The sequence below is a fragment of the Oncorhynchus gorbuscha genome, unplaced genomic scaffold (assembly GCF_021184085.1).
Source record: "Oncorhynchus gorbuscha isolate QuinsamMale2020 ecotype Even-year unplaced genomic scaffold, OgorEven_v1.0 Un_scaffold_987, whole genome shotgun sequence".
NCBI lineage: Eukaryota > Metazoa > Chordata > Actinopteri > Salmoniformes > Salmonidae > Oncorhynchus > Oncorhynchus gorbuscha.
This window is the reverse complement of record NW_025745909.1, coordinates 45,001-63,062: the sequence shown is the minus strand read 5'-3', so window position 1 is coordinate 63,062 and position 18,062 is coordinate 45,001. Positions and strand designations below refer to the sequence as shown.

The following is an 18,062-nucleotide window of genomic DNA, read 5'->3' as shown; positions in this document are numbered from 1 at the left end:
ACTGTTGTCTCTCTCCAGTCCTATATCCAGTGTAACTGTGTGTTGTCTCTCTCCAGTCCTATATCCAGTGTAACTGTGTGTTGTCTCTCTCCAGTCCTGAATCCAGTGTAACTGTTGTCTCTCTCTCCAGTCCTATATACAGTGTAACTGTGTGTTGTCTCTCTCCAGTCCTATATCCAGTGTAACTGTTGTCTCTCTCCAGTCATGTATACAGTGTAACTGTGTGTTGTCTCTCTCTCCAGTCCTATATCCAGTGTAACTGTTGTCTCTCTCCAGTCATGTATACAGTGTAACTGTGTGTTGTCTCTCTCTCCAGTCCTATATCCAGTGTAACTGTGTGTTGTCTCTCTCTCCTGTCCTATATCCAGTGTAACTGTTGTCTCTCACCTGTCCTATATCCTGTGTAACTGTTGTCTCTCTCCTGCCCTATATCCAGTGTAACTGTTGTCTCTCTCCAGTCCTATATCCAGTGTTACTGTTGTCTCTCTCCAGTCCTATATCCAGTGTTACTGTTGTCTCTCTCCAGTCCTATATCCAGTGTTACTGTTGTCTCTCTCCAGTCCTATATCCAGTGTTACTGTTGTTGTCTCTCCAGTTGGTCCTATATCCAGTGTAACTGTGTGTTGTCTCTCTCCAGTCCTGAATCCAGTGTAACTGTTGTCTCTCTCTCCAGTCCTATATCCAGTGTAACTGTTGTTGTCTCTCTCCAGTCCTATATCCAGTGTAACTGTTGTCTCTCTCTCAGTCCTATATCCAGTGTAACTGTTGTCTCTCTCCAGTCATGTATCCAGTGTAACTGTTGTCTCTCTCCAGTCCTATATCCAGTGTAACTGTGTGTTGTCTCTCTCTCCTGTCCTATATCCAGTGTAACTGTTGTCTCTCTCCTGTCCTATATCCAGTGTAACTGTTGTCTCTCACCTGTCCTATATCCAGTGTAACTGTTGTCTCTCTCCAGTCCTATATCCAGTGTTACTGTTGTCTCTCTCCAGTCCTATATCCAGTGTTACTGTTGTCTCTCTCCAGTCCTATATCCAGTGTTACTGTTGTCTCTCTCCAGTCCTATATCCAGTGTTACTGTTGTTTCTCTCCAGTCCTATATCCAGTGTAACTGTGTGTTGTCTCTCTCCAGTCCTATATCCAGTGTAACTGTGTGTTGTCTCTCTCCAGTCCTGAATCCAGTGTAACTGTTGTCTCTCTCTCCAGTCCTATATACAGTGTAACTGTGTGTTGTCTCTCTCCAGTCCTATATCCAGTGTAACTGTTGTCTCTCTCCAGTCATGTATACAGTGTAACTGTGTGTTGTCTCTCTCTCCAGTCCTATATCCAGTGTAACTGTGTGTTGTCTCTCTCTCCTGTCCTATATCCAGTGTAACTGTTGTCTCTCACCTGTCCTATATCCTGTGTAACTGTTGTCTCTCTCCTGCCCTATATCCAGTGTAACTGTTGTCTCTCTCCAGTCCTATATCCAGTGTTACTGTTGTCTCTCTCCAGTCCTATATCCAGTGTTACTGTTGTCTCTCTCCAGTCCTATATCCAGTGTTACTGTTGTCTCTCTCCAGTCCTATATCCAGTGTTACTGTTGTCTCTCTCCAGTCCTATATCCAGTGTAACTGTGTGTTGTCTCTCTCCAGTCCTATATCCAGTGTAACTGTGTGTTGTCTCTCTCCAGTCCTATATCCAGTGTAACTGTGTGTTGTGTCTCTCCAGTCCTGAATCCAGTGTAACTGTTGTCTCTCTCTCCAGTCCTATATACAGTGTAACTGTGTGTTGTCTCTCTCCAGTCATGTATACAGTGTAACTGTGTGTTGTCTCTCTCTCCAGTCCTATATCCAGTGTAACTGTTGTCTCTCTCCAGTCATGTATACAGTGTAACTGTGTGTTGTCTCTCTCTCCAGTCCTATATCCAGTGTAACTGTGTGTTGTCTCTCTCTCCAGTCCTATATCCAGTGTAAGCACGTTGACTACCGGTCAGAGCGGATAGAGGATTACTACGACATCCAGCTCAGTATCAAAGGAAAGAAAAACAGTGAGTATCAACCCCCTGTCCTTTTCTGAGGGTTATTGGGTGTGTGTCATATCGCTCCAGTCTCCGTCCTTATACAGGGGGGGGGTTCTGCTTTGAGAAGGGGCTTTATGTGGTGGGCGCAGTCGTCCTGTCAGCGCGGGTGGATCTTAGAGACGTTTAGAGGCCCCCATCTTGGTGGTGTAGACAAATGGTCAAGTTTATTTTTAATCAATTACATGCAATTCCACAATTATTATTTTTTAAGTGTTTTTCCGACAGTCTCCTTGCTGTCCATTCATTCAGCTCATAAGCAAGAAAAACTAGTAACATAATAAACGTAACATTAAAATATATAAAATATCATCAGTGGCTGACTGGCCAATAGAAGCTGATAATGGAACGGGGGTGGGAGACCGGGCCGGCGGGGTGGGCCGGCGGGGTGGGAGACTGTTTGACAGTGTGGTTTTGAGTCTTAGATGGGCAACGGCAGAAATGTGACCATGGACAACTTCTTCACATTTTCCCTGTCAGACAAGTTGATTACAAACAAGACTATTCTGCTAGGAACAGTGAACACACAAAGAAGACTAGCCTGTTAGGAACAGTGAACACACAAAGAAGACTAGCCTGCTAGGAACAGTGAACACACAAAGAAGACTAGCCTGCTAGGAACAGTGAACACACAAAGAAGACTAGCCTGTTAGGAACAGTGAACACACAAAGAAGACTAGCCTGCTAGGAACAGTGAACACACAAAGAAGACTAGCCTGCTAGGAACAGTGAACACACAAAGAAGACTAGCCTGCTAGGAACAGTGAACACACAAAGAAGACTAGCCTGCTAGGAACAGTGAACACACAAAGAAGACTAGCCTGCTAGGAACAGTGAACACACAAAGAAGACTAGCCTGCTAGGAACAGTGAACACACAAAGAAGACTAGCCTGCTAGGAACAGTGAACACACAAAGAAGACTAGCCTGCTAGGAACAGTGAACACACAAAGAAGACTAGCCTGCTAGGAACAGTGAACACACAAAGAAGACTAGCCTGCTAGGAACAGTGAACACACAAAGAAGACTAGCCTGTTAGGAACAGTGAACACACAAAGAAGACTAGCCTGCTAGGAACAGTGAACACACAAAGAAGACTAGCATGCTAGGAACAGTGGACACACAAACAAGACTAGCCTGCTAGGAACCGTGAACAAGACTAGCCTGCTAGGAACAGTGAACACACAAAGAAGACTAGCCTGCTAGGAACAGTGAACACACAAAGAAGACTAGCCTGCTAGGAACAGTGAACACACAAAGAAGACTAGCCTGCTAGGAACAGTGAACACACAAAGAAGACTAGCCTGCTAGGAACAGTGGACACACAAAGAAGACTAGCCTGCTAGGAACAGTGAACACACAAAGAAGACTAGCCTGCTAGGAACAGTGGACACACAAACAAGACTAGCCTGCTAGGAACAGTGAACAAGACTAGCCTGTTAGGAACAGTGAACACACAAAGAAGACTAGCCTGTTAGGAACAGTGAACACACAAAGAAGACTAGCCTGCTAGGAACAGTGAACAAGACTAGCCTGCTAGGAACAGTGAACAAGACTAGCCTGTTAGGAACAGTGAACAAGACTAGCCTGCTAGGAACAGTGAACACACAAAGAAGACTAGCCTGTTAGGAACAGTGAACAAGACTAGCCTGCTAGGAACAGTGAACACACAAAGAAGACTAGCCTGTTAGGAACAGTGAACAAGACTAGCCTGTTAGGAACAGTGAACAAGACTAGCCTGCTAGGAACAGTGAACACACAAAGAAGACTAGCCTGTTAGGAACAGTGAACAAGACTAGCCTGTTAGGAACAGTGAACAAGACTAGCCTGCTAGGAACAGTGAACACACAAAGAAGACTAGCCTGTTAGGAACAGTGAACAAGACTAGCCTGCTAGGAACAGTGAACACACAAAGAAGACTAGCCTGTTAGGAACAGTGAACAAGACTAGCCTGCTAGGAACAGTGAACAAGACTAGCCTGCTAGGAACAGTGAACAAGACTAGCCTGCTAGGAACAGTGAACACACAAAGAAGACTAGCCTGTTAGGAACAGTGAACAAGACTAGCCTGTTAGGAACAGTGAACACACAAACAAGACTAGCCTGCTAGGAACAGTGGACACACAAAGAAGACTAGCCTGCTAGGAACAGTGAACACACAAAGAAGACTAGCCTGCTAGGAACAGTGAACACAAAGAAGACTAGCCTGCTAGGAACAGTGAACACACAAACAAGACTAGCCTGCTAGGAACAGTGAACACACAAACAAGACTAGCCTGCTAGGAACAGTGAACACACAAAGAAGACTAGCCTGCTAGGAACAGTGGACACACAAAGAAGACTAGCCTGCTAGGAACAGTGGACACACAAAGAAGACTAGCCTGCTAGGAACAGTGAACACACAAAGAAGACTAGCCTGCTAGGAACAGTGGACACACAAAGAAGACTAGCCTGCTAGGAACAGTGAACACACAAAGAAGACTAGCCTGTTAGGAACAGTGAACAAGACTAGCCTGCTAGGAACAGTGAACAATACTAGCCTGCTAGGAACAGTGAACAATACTAGCCTGCTAGGAACAGTGAACAAGACTAGCCTGCTAGGAACAGTGAACACACAAAGAAGACTAGCCTGCTAGGAACAGTGAACACACAAAGAAGACTAGCCTGCTAGGAACAGTGAACACACAAAGAAGGCTAGCCTGCTAGGAACAGTGAACACACAAAGAAGACTAGCCTGTTAGGAACAGTGAACAAGACTAGCCTGCTAGGAACAGTGAACAAGACTAGCCTGCTAGGAACAGTGAACAAGACTAGCCTGCTAGGAACAGTGAACAAGACTAGCCTGCTAGGAACAGTGAACAAGACTAGCCTGCTAAACAGTGAACAAGACTAGCCTGCTAGGAACAGTGAACAAGACAGCCTGCTAAACAGTGAACAAGACTAGCCTGCTAGGAACAGTGAACAAGACTAGCCTGCTAGGAACAGTGAACAAGACTAGCCTGCTAGGAACAGTGAACAAGCCTAGCCTGCTAGGAACAGTGAACAAGCCTAGCCTGCTAGGAACAGTGAACAAGCCTAGCCTGCTAGGAACAGTGAACAAACAAGACTAGCCTGCTAGGAACAGTGAACAAACAAGACTAGCCTGCTAGGAACAGTGAACAAACAAGACTAGCCTGCTAGGAACAGTGAACAAACAAGACTAGCCTGCTAGGAACAGTGAACAAACAAGACTAGCCTGCTAGGAACAGTGAACAAACAAGACTAGCCTGCTAGGAACAGTGAACAAACAAGACTAGCCTGCTAGGAACAGTGAACAAACAAGACTAGCCTGCTAGGAATAGTGAACAAGACTACCCTGCTATTTACAGTCAACACACAAAGAAGACTAGCCTGCTAGGAACAGTGAATAAGACTAGCCTGCTAGGAACAGTGAACACACAAAGAAGACTAGCCTGCTAGGAACAGTGAACACACAAAGAAGACTAGCCTGTTAGGAACAGTGAACAAGACTAGCCTGCTAGGAACAGTGAACAAGACTAGCCTGCTAGGAACAGTGAACAAGACTAGCCTGCTAGGAACAGTGAACAAGACTAGCCTGCTAGGAACAGTGAACACACAAAGAAGACTAGCCTGTTAGGAACAGTGAACAAGACTAGCCTGTTAGGAACAGTGAACACACAAACAAGACTAGCCTGTTAGGAACAGTGAACACACAAACAAGACTAGCCTGCTAGGAACAGTGAACAAACAAGACTAGCCTGCTAGGAACAGTGAACAAACAAGACTAGCCTGCTAGGAATAGTGAACAAGACTACAAACAAAGAAGACTAGCCTGCTAGGAACAGTGAACAAGACTAGCCTGCTAGGAACAGTGAACACACAAAGAAGACTAGCCTGCTAGGAACAGTGAACACACAAAGAAGACTAGCCTGTTAGGAACAGTGAACAAGACTAGCCTGCTAGGAACAGTGAACAAGACTAGCCTGCTAGGAACAGTGAACAAGACTAGCCTGCTAGGAACAGTGAACAAGACTAGCCTGCTAGGAACAGTGAACACACAAAGAAGACTAGCCTGTTAGGAACAGTGAACAAGACTAGCCTGTTAGGAACAGTGAACACACAAACAAGACTAGCCTGTTAGGAACAGTGAACACACAAACAAGACTAGCCTGCTAGGAACAGTGAACACACAAAGAAGACTAGCCTGCTAGGAACAGTGAACACACAAAGAAGACTAGCCTGCTAGGAACAGTGGACACACAAAGAAGACTAGCCTGCTAGGAACAGTGAACACACAAAGAAGACTAGCCTGCTAGGAACAGTGAACACAAAGAAGACTAGCCTGCTAGGAACAGTGAACACACAAACAAGACTAGCCTGCTAGGAACAGTGAACACACAAAGAAGACTAGCCTGCTAGGAACAGTGAACACACAAAGAAGACTAGCCTGCTAGGAACAGTGGACACACAAAGAAGACTAGCCTGCTAGGAACAGTGGACACACAAAGAAGACTAGCCTGCTAGGAACAGTGGACACACAAAGAAGACTAGCCTGCTAGGAACAGTGAACACACAAAGAAGACTAGCCTGCTAGGAACAGTGGACACACAAAGAAGACTAGCCTGCTAGGAACAGTGGACACACAAAGAAGACTAGCCTGCTAGGAACAGTGGACACACAAAGAAGACTAGCCTGCTAGGAACAGTGGACACACAAAGAAGACTAGCCTGCTAGGAACAGTGGACAAGACTAGCCTGCTAGGAACAGTGAACAAGACTAGCCTGCTAGGAACAGTGAACAATACTAGCCTGCTAGGAACAGTGAACAATACTAGCCTGCTAGGAACAGTGAACAAGACTAGCCTGCTAGGAACAGTGAACACACAAAGAAGACTAGCCTGCTAGGAACAGTGAACACACAAAGAAGACTAGCCTGCTAGGAACAGTGAACACACAAAGAAGACTAGCCTGCTAGGAACAGTGAACAAGCCTAGCCTGCTAGGAACAGTGAACAAGACTAGCCTGCTAGGAACAGTGAACAAACAAGACTAGCCTGCTAGGAACAGTGAACAAACAAGACTAGCCTGCTAGGAACAGTGAACAAACAAGACTAGCCTGCTAGGAACAGTGAACAAACAAGACTAGCCTGCTAGGAACAGTGAACAAACAAGACTAGCCTGCTAGGAACAGTGAACAAACAAGACTAGCCTGCTAGGAACAGTGAACAAACAAGACTAGCCTGCTAGGAACAGTGAACAAACAAGACTAGCCTGCTAGGAACAGTGAACAAGACTACCCTGCTATTTACAGTCAACACACAAAGAAGACTAGCCTGCTAAACAGTGAACAAGACTAGCCTGCTAGGAACAGTGAACACACAAAGAAGACTAGCCTGCTAGGAACAGTGAACACACAAAGAAGACTAGCCTGCTAGGAACTGGACCTAGCCTGCTAGGAACAGTGACACACAAAGAAGACTAGCCTGCTAGGAACAGTGGACAACAAAGAAGACTAGCCTGCTAGGAACAGTGACACACAAAGAAGACTAGCCTGCTAGGAACAGTGAACAAGACTGCCTGCTAGGAACAGTGAACAATACTAGCCTGCTAGGAACAGTGAACAATACTAGCCTGCTAGGAACAGTGAACAAGACTAGCCTGCTAGGAACAGTGAACAAGAAGACTAGCCTGCTAGGAACAGTGAACAACAAGAAGACTAGCCTAGCTGGAAGGCAGCCTGAACAGTGAACACACAAAGAAGACTAGCCTGCTAGGAACAGTGAACAAGACTAGCCTGCTAGGAACAGTGAACAAGACTAGCCTGCTAGGAACAGTGAACAAGACTAGCCTGCTAGGAACAGTGAACAAGACTAGCCTGCTAGGAACAGTGAACAAGACTAGCCTGCTAGGAACAGTGAACAAGACTAGCCTGCTAGGAACAGTGAACAAGACTAGCCTGCTAGGAACAGTGAACAAGACTAGCCTGCTAGGAACAGTGAACAAGAAGCCTGCTAGGAACAGTGAACAAGACTAGCCTGCTAGGAACAGTGAACAAACAAGACTAGCCTGCTAGGAACAGTGAACAAACAAGACTAGCCTGCTAGGAACAGTGAACAAACAAGACTAGCCTGCTAGGAACAGTGAACAAACAAGACTAGCCTGCTAGGAACAGTGAACAAACAAGACTAGCCTGCTAGGAACAGTGAACAAACAAGACTAGCCTGCTAGGAACAGTGAACAAACAAGACTAGCCTGCTAGGAACAGTGAACAAACAAGACTAGCCTGCTAGGAACAGTGAACAAACAAGACTAGCCTGCTAGGAACAGTGAACAAACAAGACTAGCCTGCTAGGAACAGTGAACAAGACTACCCTGCTATTTACAGTCAACACACAAAGAAGACTAGCCTGCTAGGAACAGTGAACAAGACTAGCCTGCTAGGAACAGTGAACACACAAAGAAGACTAGCCTGCTAGGAACAGTGAACACACAAAGAAGACTAGCCTGTTAGGAACAGTGAACAAGACTAGCCTGTTAGGAACAGTGAACAAGACTACCCTGCTAGGAACAGTGAACAAGACTAGCCTGCTAGGAACAGTGAACAAGACTAGCCTGCTAGGAACAGTGAACAAGACTAGCCTGCTAGGAACAGTGAACAAGACTAGCCTGCTAGGAACAGTGAACAAGACTAGCCTGCTAGGAACAGTGAACAAGACTAGCCTGCTAGGAACAGCGAACAAGACTAGCCTGCTAGGAACAGTGAACAAGACTAGCCTGCTAGGAACAGTGAACAAGACTAGCCTGCTAGGAACAGTGAACAAACAAGACTAGCCTGCTAGGAACAGTGAACAAGACTACCCTGCTATTTACAGTCAACACACAAAGAAGACTAGCCTGCTAGGAACAGTGGACACACAAAGAAGACTAGCCTGCTAGGAACAGTGAACACACAAAGAAGACTAGCCTGCTAGGAATTAGAATTAAACAAAACAGATCCTTGACTCTCTAAACAAATTACTATATGTATATATTTTTTAATTGATATATTTCCATGAATATTATTTAATGCCAATAATAATTTACACTCGTTTATTCACTTTATCAGGCATGTTAGCCACCTTGCAGGTTGATATGCATCTGATGCTTATGCTAAAGGGGATACCCGGCAACGTTCTCTAGCGTGTTCTGATAGGCTGAAAGGCCAGGCTGTTCTAGGGTTAAGGGTTTATCTGAGTTCCACATGCAGGCGGCCTTTACTCCCTGTGTCCTTAATGCTGAGTGCTTCAAATCACATTTCTACTGTCTTTTGGTATGACTCGTACGGGGATGGAACTCCCAACCTTTCAATCTCATGGCAGACACTCTAACCACAAGTTGCGTGTGTGTGGGGCTAACTGTTTGCTCTCTCTCTAGTCTTTGAGTCCTTTAAGGTGTGTGTGTGTGTGTGTGTGTGTGTGTGTGTGTGTGTGTGTGTGTGTGTGTGTGTGTGTGTGTGTGTGTGTGTGTGTGTGTGTGTGTGTGTGTGTGTGTGTGTGTGTGTGTGTGTGTGTGTGTGGCTAACTGTTTGCTCTCTCTCTCTCTAGTCTTTGAGTCATTTAAGGACTATGTCGCCGTGGAGCAGCTTGACGGAGATAACAAATACGACGCAGGAGAACACGGTCTACAGGTGAGGCCTTATTCAGGCTTTATAAAGGCCTTATGTATGGTTAAGATGCTTTATGACTACAGGTGAGGCTTTATGAATGCCTTATAAAGGCCTTATGTATGGTTAAGATGCTTTATGACTACGGATGAGGCTTTATAAAGGCCTTATGTATGGTTAAGGTGCTTTATGACTACGGATGGTCTTATTCAGGCTTTATAAAGGGTGTGTACAGGATTTATAGATGTTTTATAAACACTCAAGACTACATAACATGTTCATAATGAGGTTATATAGTTGATGATGGGTGTAAGTGTGCTTTAGGAACATGGCCTATAGGTGAGGCTGTAGAACAGCTGGCCAATCATGTTTGGTTCGAGGGCCGCCACGGGATTTGAAACATTCTTAGGGCGGATTTGTTGGGTCAAAATCAATTCTTTAGACCAGAGAAGGGTCAGTTAGTTGAACATCTCTAGGTCCTTTATAATCTACACATACTCTCTGCCTAGAGTCAGACCTGGGGGGTCTCTGGGTCCTTTATAATCTACACATACTCTCTGCCTAGAGTCAGACCTGGGGGGTCTCTAGGTCCTTTATAATCTACACATACTCTCTGTCTAGATTCAGACCTGGGGGGTCTCTGGGTCCTTTATAATCTACACATACTATCTGTCTAGAGTCAGACCTGGGGGCCTCTGGGTCCTGTATAATCTACACATACTCTCTGTGTAGATTCAGACCTGGGGGGTCTAGTTTCAGACCTGGGGGGTCTCTGGGTCCTTTATAATCTACACATACTCTCTGCCTAGAGTTAGACCTGGGGGGTCTCTGGGTCCTTTATAATCTACACATACTCTCTGTCTAGAGTCAGACCTGGGGGTCTAGATTCAGACCTGGGGGTCTAGATTCAGACCTGGGGGTCTAGATTCAGACCTGGGGGTCTAGATTCAGACCTGGGGGGTCTAGAGTCAGACCTGGGGGTCTAGAGTCAGACCTGGGGGTCTAGAGTCAGACCTGGGGGGTCTAGAGTCAGACCTGGGGGGGTCTAGAGTCAGACCTGGGGGTCTCTGGTCCTGTATAATCTACACATACTCTCTGTGTAGAGTCAGACCTGGGTGGTCTAGAGTCAGACCTGGGGGTCTCTGGGTCCTTTATAATCTACACATACTCTCTGTCTAGAGTCAGACCTGGGGGGTCTAGAGTCAGACCTGGGGGGGGGGGTCTAGAGTCAGACCTGGGGGGTCTCTGGTCCTGTATAATCTACACATACTCTCTGTCTAGATTCAGACCTGGGGGGTCTCTGGTCCTGTATAATCTACTGGAGGTAGGACACACGGATGATGAGTCAGTAGACTTACCGGTCATGTGTGTGTTTTCAGGAAGCGGAGAAGGGTGTGAAGTTCCTGACTTTCCCTCCCATACTGCACCTGCAGCTGATGAGGTTCATGTACGACCCTCAGACCGACCAAAACATCAAGATCAACGACCGGTAACACACACCTACACACACACACCTACACACACACACCTACACACACACACACCTACACACACACACCTACACACACACACCTACACACACACACCTACACACACACACCTACACACACACACCACCTACACACACACACCTACACACACACACCTACACACACACACCTACACACACACACCTACACACACACACCTACACACACACACCTACACACACACACACACACACACACTACACACACACACACCTACACACACACACACCTACACACACACACCTACACACACACACACCTACACACACACACACCTACACACACACACACCTACACACACACACACCTACACACACACACACCTACACACACACACACCTACACACCACACACACACCTACACACACACACACCTACACACACACACACCTACACACACACACACCACACACACACACACCTACACACACACTACACACCTACACACACACACACCCTACACACACACACACCTACACACACACACACACACACACACACACACACACACACACACACACCTACACACACACACACCTACACACACTACACACACACACACACTACACACACACACACCTACACACCTACACACACACACACCACACACACCTACACACACACACACACACACACACACACACACCTACACACACACACACACCTACACACACACACACCTACACACACACACACACACCTACACACACACACACACACCTACACACACACACACACACACCTACACACACACACACCTACACACACACACACACACCTACACACACCTACACACACACACACACTACACACACACCACACACACACCACACACACACACACACACACACACACACCTACACACACACACCTACACACACACACACACACACCTACACCTACACACACCTACACACACACACCTACACACACACACCTACACACACACCTACACACACACACACACACCTACACACCTACACCTACACACACACACACACACCTACACACACACCTACACACCTACACACACACACACACACACACACACACCTACACACACACACACACCACACACACACACACACACACACACCTACACACACACCTACACACCTACACACACACACCTACACACACACACACCTACACACACACACACACACACACACACACACACACACACACACACACACACACACACACACACACACACACACACCTACACACACACACACCTACACACACACACACACACACACACACACACACACCTACACACACACACACACACACACACTACACACACCTACACACACTACACACACACACACCTACACCTACACACACCTACACACCACACACACACACACACACACACCACACACCTACACACACACACACACACCTACACACACACACACACACACACACACACACCTACACACACACACACACCTACACACACACACACACACACACACACACACACACACACACACACACACACACACACACACCTACACACACACACACACACACACACACACACACACCTACACACACACACACACCTACACACACACACACACCTACACACACACACACCTACACACTACACACACCACACACACACCTACACACACACTACACACACACACACTACACACACCTACACACACCTACACACCTACACACACCTACACACCTACACACACACACACACACACACACACCTACACACACACCTACACACACACACACACCTACACACACACACACACACACACCTACACACACACACACACCTACACACACACACCTACACACACACACACACACACCTACACACACACACACCTACACCTACACACCTACACACACACACACACACACACACACACACACACACACACACACCTACACACACACACACACACACACACACACCTACACCTACACACACACACCTACACACACACACACACCTACACACACACACACACACACACCTACCTACACACCTACACACACACACCACACACCTACACACACACACACACACACCTACACACACACACACACCTACACACACACACACCTACACACACACACACACTACACACACACACACACACCTACACACACACCTGTCTAAACACACGTTGATTCCACACACAAACTACACACACAAACACCTACAAACACACACCTACACACTACACACCTACAGTGTACACACCTACACACACCTACACCTACACACTACACACCTGGTTACCTACAGACCTACACACCTACCTGGTTACACCTACACACACAGGGTACACCTACACCTACACCTACACACACACACCTACACACACACCTACACCTACACCTACACACACCTACACACACACCTACACACACCTACACACACCTACACACACACACACACACCTACACCTACACCTTCACACACCTACACACACACACACCTACACCTACACACACACCTACACACACACACCTGTCTAAAACACGTTGATTCCACAGGTAAACTGACTATACCAAACGTTAAGGGTGCAGGGTAGCCTAGTGGTTAGAGTGTAGAGGCGGCAGGGTAGCCTAGTGGTTAGAGTGTAGAGGTGGCAGGGTAGCCTAGTGGTTAGAGCGTTGGACTAGTAACAGGAAGGTTGCGAGTTCAAACCCCCGAGCTGACAAGGTACAAATCTGTCGTTCTGCCCCTGAACAGGCAGTTAACCCACTGTTCCCAGGCCGTCATTGAAAATAAGAATTTGTTCTTAACTGACTTGTCTGGTTAAATAAAGGGGGAAAAAAAAAAAACTTCCTAATATTCAGAACAGCATCAATTCGTTGGGTTTGGACTCTACAAGGTGTTGAAAGCGTTCCACAGGGATGCTGGCCCATGTTGACTCTACAAGGTGTTGAAAGCGTTCCACAGGGATGCTGGCCCATGTTGACTCTACAAGGTGTTGAAAGCGGGATGCTGGCCCATGTTGACTCTACAAGGGATGCTGGCCCATGTTGACTCTACAAGGTGTTGAAAGCGTTCCACAGGGATGCTGGCCCATGTTGACTCTATAAGGTGTTGTTCCACAGGGATGCTGGCCCACAGGGATGTGGCCCATGTTGACTCCAATACTTCCCACAGTTGTGTCCAGTTGGCTGGATGTCTTTTGGGTGGTGGACCATTCTTGATACACACAGGAAACTGTTGAGAGTGAAAAACACCCAGCAGCGTTGCAGTTCTTGACACAAAACGGTGTGCCTGGCACCTACTACCATACCCCGTTCAAAGTCACTAATATTTTATCTTGCTCATTCACCCTCTGAATGGCAACACAGACACAATCCATGTCTCAAGGTTTTAAAATCATTATTTACCCTATTTACTCCCCTTCATCTTTAACCAGGTCTCCTCCCCTTCATCTTTAACCAGGTCTCCTCCCCTTCATCTTTAACCAGGTCTCCTCCCCTTCATCTTTAACCAGGTCTCCTCCCCTTCATCTTTAACCAGGTCTCCTCCCCTTCATCTTTAACCAGGTCTCCTCCCCTTCATCTTTAACCAGGTCTCCTCCCCTTCATCTTTAACCATCTTTATCTTTAACCAGGTCTCCTCCCCTTCACCTTTAACCAGGTCTCCTCCCCTTCACCTTTAACCAGGTCTCCTCCCCTTCACCTTTAACCAGGTCTCCTCCCCTTCACCTTTAACCTGGTCTCCTCCCCTTCACCTTTAACCTGGTCTCCACCCCTTCACCTTTAACCAGGTCTCCTCCCCTTCACCTTTAACCTGGTCTCCACCCCTTCACCTTTAACCAGGTCTCCTCCCCTTCATCGACACTGATTGAAGTGGATTTAACAAGTGACATCAATAAGGGATCATATCTTTCACCTGGATTCACCTGGTCAGTCTGTGTCATGGAAAGAGCAGGTGTTCATAATGTTTTGTCAAACCAGTGCAGGTCATGGTAACTTAACCCCCCACCCCCACCCCAGTGTAGGTCATGGTAACTTAACCCCCCCAGTGTAGGTCAAAGCCCCACTGGGGTAACACAGCACATTCCTGTCTGATGTCCTAAATGGAAGCTACAACACAGGAGGAACATGGAGACCAAAATACTAATCACAAAAATACCTTTTCTTCCTCTCTCTCGCCCCCTCTGTCTGTGTCTCTGTCTCTCCCCCCTCCTCTCTCTGTCTTTCTCTCCTCTCCCTCCTCTCTCTGTCTCTCCTCCCCCTCTCTCCGTCTCTCTCTCCTCTCTCTCTGTCTCTCTCTCCTCTCCCTCCTCTCTCTGTCTCTCCTCTGTCTCTCCTCCCCCTCCCAGGTTTGAGTTTCCGGAGCAGCTTCCCCTGGATGAGTTTCTCCAGAAGACTGACTCTAAGGACCCGGCCAACTACATCCTGCATGCCGTGCTGGTCCACAGTGGAGACAACCACGGAGGACACTATGTCGTCTACCTCAACCCCAAAGGAGACGGGAAAGTCAGCGTCAAGGAGCCCATCGTGAGTCCCCCCCCAACCCACCAATCATTTAGCAGGAGTATATTGGTTCATGGGGCTTAAGAACTACTGTTGTTTTGTCAACCTGAAAGGTGTTTTATCATGTTATTAACACAGTAAGGGGAAATGATGTCATAATGTGCAGCCAACATTCTGCTCGCGTGTCCTGAGAGATGATGTCATAATGTGCAGCCAACATTCTGTTCACGTGTCCTGAGAGATGATGTCATAATGGACAGCCAACATTCTGCTCGCGTGTCCTGAGAGATGATGTCATAATGTGCAGCCAACATTCTGCTCACGTGTCCTGAGAAATGATACAATGACTGTACATAAACTGTTTTCTTAATAAGGTACATCTGCTCTCTCTCTGTCTCTCTCTGTCTCTCTCTCTCTCTCTCTCTCTGTCTCTCTCTCTCTCTCTCTCTCTCTCTCTCTCTCTGTCTCTCTGTCTCTCTCTCTCTCTCTCTCTCTCTCTCTCGGTCTCTCTCTCTCTCGGTCTCTCTCTCTCTCGGTCTCTCTCTCTCTCGGTCTCTCTCTCTCTCGGTCTCTCTCTCTCTCGGTCTCTCTCTCTCTCGGTCTCTCTCTCTCTCGGTCTCTCTCTCTCTCGGTCTCTGTCTCTCTGTCTCTCTCTCTCTCTCGGTCTCTCTCTCTGTCTCTCTCTCTCGGTCTCTCTCTCTCTCTGTCTCTCTCTCTCTCTCTCTCTCTGTCTCTCTCTCTCTGTCTCTCTGTCTCTCTCTGTCTCTCTCGCTCTGTCTCTCTCTCTCTCTGTCTCTCTCTCTCTCTGTCTCTCTCTCTCTCGGTCTCTCTCTCTCTCGGTCTCTCTCTCTCTCGGTCTCTCTCTCTCTCTGTCTCTGTCTCTCTCTCTCTCTCTCTCTCTCTCTCTCTGTCTCTCTCTCTCTCGGTCTCTCTCTCCTCTCTCTCGGTCTCCAGTGGGTAAGTTTGATGATCTCGTCTCACGTCTCTCTCCAAGTCTCTCTCCATTGAACACAACTCTCCATCTCTCTGTCTCTCTCTCGGTCTCTCTCTCTCGGTCTCTCTCTCTCTCTCTGTCTCTCTCTCTGTCTCTGTCTCTCGGTCTCTCTGTCTCTCTCTCTGTCTCTCTCTCTCATCTGTCTGTCTCTCTACATCTCTGTCTCTCTGTCTCTCTCTCTCGTAAGTCACCTTGTCTCTCTCTCTCAGTAAGTCACCTTGTGTTGCTTTACGACTCAGTAAGTCACCTTGTCTCTCTGTCTCAGTAAGTCTCCTGTCTCTCTCTCTCTCAGTAAGTCACTCTTGTCTCTCTGTCTCTCTGTCTCGGTCTCTCTGTCTCTCTCGCTCTGTCTCTCTCTGTCTCTCTGTCTCTCTGTCTCGGTCTCTCTGTCTCTCTCGCTCTGTCTCTCTCCCTCTCCCCTTCCTCTCCAGTGGTGTAAGTTTGATGATGACGTGGTGTCACGGTGCACCAAGGAGGAAGCCATTGAACACAACTACGGTGGCCATGACGATGACCTGTCAGTACGTCACTGCACCAACGCTTACATGCTGGTGTACATCCGCGAGTCCAAACTCAGTAAGTCACCTTGTGGCGCTTTACGACTCAGTAAGTCACCTTGTGGCGCTTTACGACTCAGTAAGTCACCTTGTGGCGCTTTACGACTCAGTAAGTCACCTTGTGGCGCTTTACGACTCAGTAAGTCACCTTGTGGCGCTTTACGACTCAGTAAGTCACCTTGTGGCGCTTTACGACTCAGTAAGTCACCTTGTGGCGCTTTACGACTCAGTAAGTCACCTTGTGGCGCTTTACGACTCAGTAAGTCACCTTGTGGCGCTTTACGACTCAGTAAGTCACCTTGTGGCGCTTTACGACTCAGTAAGTCACCTTGTGGCGCTTTACGACTCAGTAAGTCACCTTGTGGCGCTTTACGACTCACTAAGTCACCTTGTGGCGCTTTACGACTCACTAAGTCCCTATTGAAGCCTGATCACTCACTAAGCCAATGCTATGAAGCCTTATACTACCTTTTGTAGCACATGATGTGATAACCCTGTGTTTACCCATCTCCCCCCAGGTGAGGTGTTGTTAGGTAACCCTGTGTTTACCCATCTCCCCCCAGGTGAGGTGCTGCTAGCTGTAAACGACGTGGACATCCCCCAGCAGCTGGTGGAGAGGCTTCAGGAGGAGAAGAGGGTTGAGGCTCAGAAGAGGAAGGAGCGGCAGGAGGCCCATCTCTACATGCAGGTCCAGGTAAGGCTTGGAGCCCCCCCCAGTCACAGGTCCAGGTAAGGCTTGGAGCCCCCCCCAGTCACAGGTCCAGGTAAGGCTTGGAGCCCCCCCAGTCACAGGTCCAGGTAAG

The 18,062-nt window shown here is 47.5% G+C and overlaps 1 pseudogene; it reads left to right on the top strand.

Moving 5' to 3' along the window:
* The window catches only part of LOC124020926, a 77,914-nt pseudogene that overhangs the window by 32,518 nt on the left and 27,334 nt on the right, over positions 1-18,062 (top strand).